This window comes from Austrofundulus limnaeus, unplaced genomic scaffold (assembly GCF_001266775.1).
Source record: "Austrofundulus limnaeus strain Quisiro unplaced genomic scaffold, Austrofundulus_limnaeus-1.0 Scaffold366, whole genome shotgun sequence".
Taxonomy (NCBI): Eukaryota; Metazoa; Chordata; class Actinopteri; order Cyprinodontiformes; family Rivulidae; genus Austrofundulus; species Austrofundulus limnaeus.
In genome coordinates, this window is record NW_013952768.1 from 414309 (window position 1) to 415608 (window position 1300).

Consider the following 1300-nt stretch of genomic DNA (forward strand, 5'->3'; position numbering starts at 1 on the left):
TGTGTGTGTGTGTGTGTGTGTGTGTGTGTGTGTGCGCCTTTACTCCCCGGCCACCTACTGTTTGATTCAGGCTGACACGGTGTATCAGTGACACGTAGAGTAATCCTCCCGTGGAACTCCTTTCATCTGATTCCCTTGAGGAAACACCAAAACAAACCCCTTTCAGAAGATTATCAATTATCAGATCACTTTTATCCAGCATGATCACCTGTGGAAAGCTCCTCACTCAGGACCGGAGGTGAACCTCTCACGTGTCTGAGGCGTCTCYGCAGAAATGAAAAAGCATCAAACTGAGGATGCGGTGCATCACGCAACGCCGCCTGTTACAGCAAAGTGGAGACTGCAGCGYAGCACACTGACAACAAAGACTCCATTTGAATAATGCTGCTCATTAGTTGGGGGACAGGGCCTTCTTCTGTTGCTGCCTGTCGCTGGTCACTTTGCACCGCTGCGATACACAAACACACACTCTCAACGCCAACGCTGTCATCCATCACTGCTCTGAAAAAAAAAGAAGGTGTGAGACTAAAGCATCTTCCTCTGTTTGCATCTCCTCTTCTATGATTAGACATTTCCTCTTGAGGAGCATCCCTGGATGTGCACAGAGAGAATAAAGTGCTGCCAGTCCTCCAGCTTCAGACCAAAGGGACATCTTAGTGGAAACRTGCTGCTAAGAATCAGCTCATGTCTCAGACATAGTAAAGAATAATACACTTTCCAAACAAAATCTAAGAAAAATTACCATTTGTAAAAACCATCAGGGGSATTATTCATCAAAGGAAGACAGTGATAAGTTGTATGTATAAATTATAAACTGGAAACTGGAAATAAAGTATTGGGTTTCACACAAAGAACCTGTCCAGATTTATTTAAAAACCAAAGTTGGAAAGTAACAAAGTACAAACTTGGTTGTCTATATTTGAGTATTTTTTATCTGACATTTTACTTTTTCTCCTTACATTTTCAGACAATTATCTGTACATCCTTATCTGTGTATCCTTGCATTTTTAAAAAAAAAGGTAAGAAGTAGTTGTTATTCTTATTTTATCCTGGTTGTTAAAAAAAAGAAAACAATGCAAATAAATTGTGCTTCCTGGACAGAGTGAATTTGATTTTGATTGGGTGAGAAGTATGAATRTTTACCATTCTGACACACTATTGGTTTGTACGTCATCACCTGCACATAACAAATCACATCACACTCCAGCAGGCATAGCAGACGTGTGTGTAGTCCAGTAGGAAGCAGAGATATGTATGCAGCTGAAGTATTTAAAAAAATAACAAAATTTAAAAAAATAAC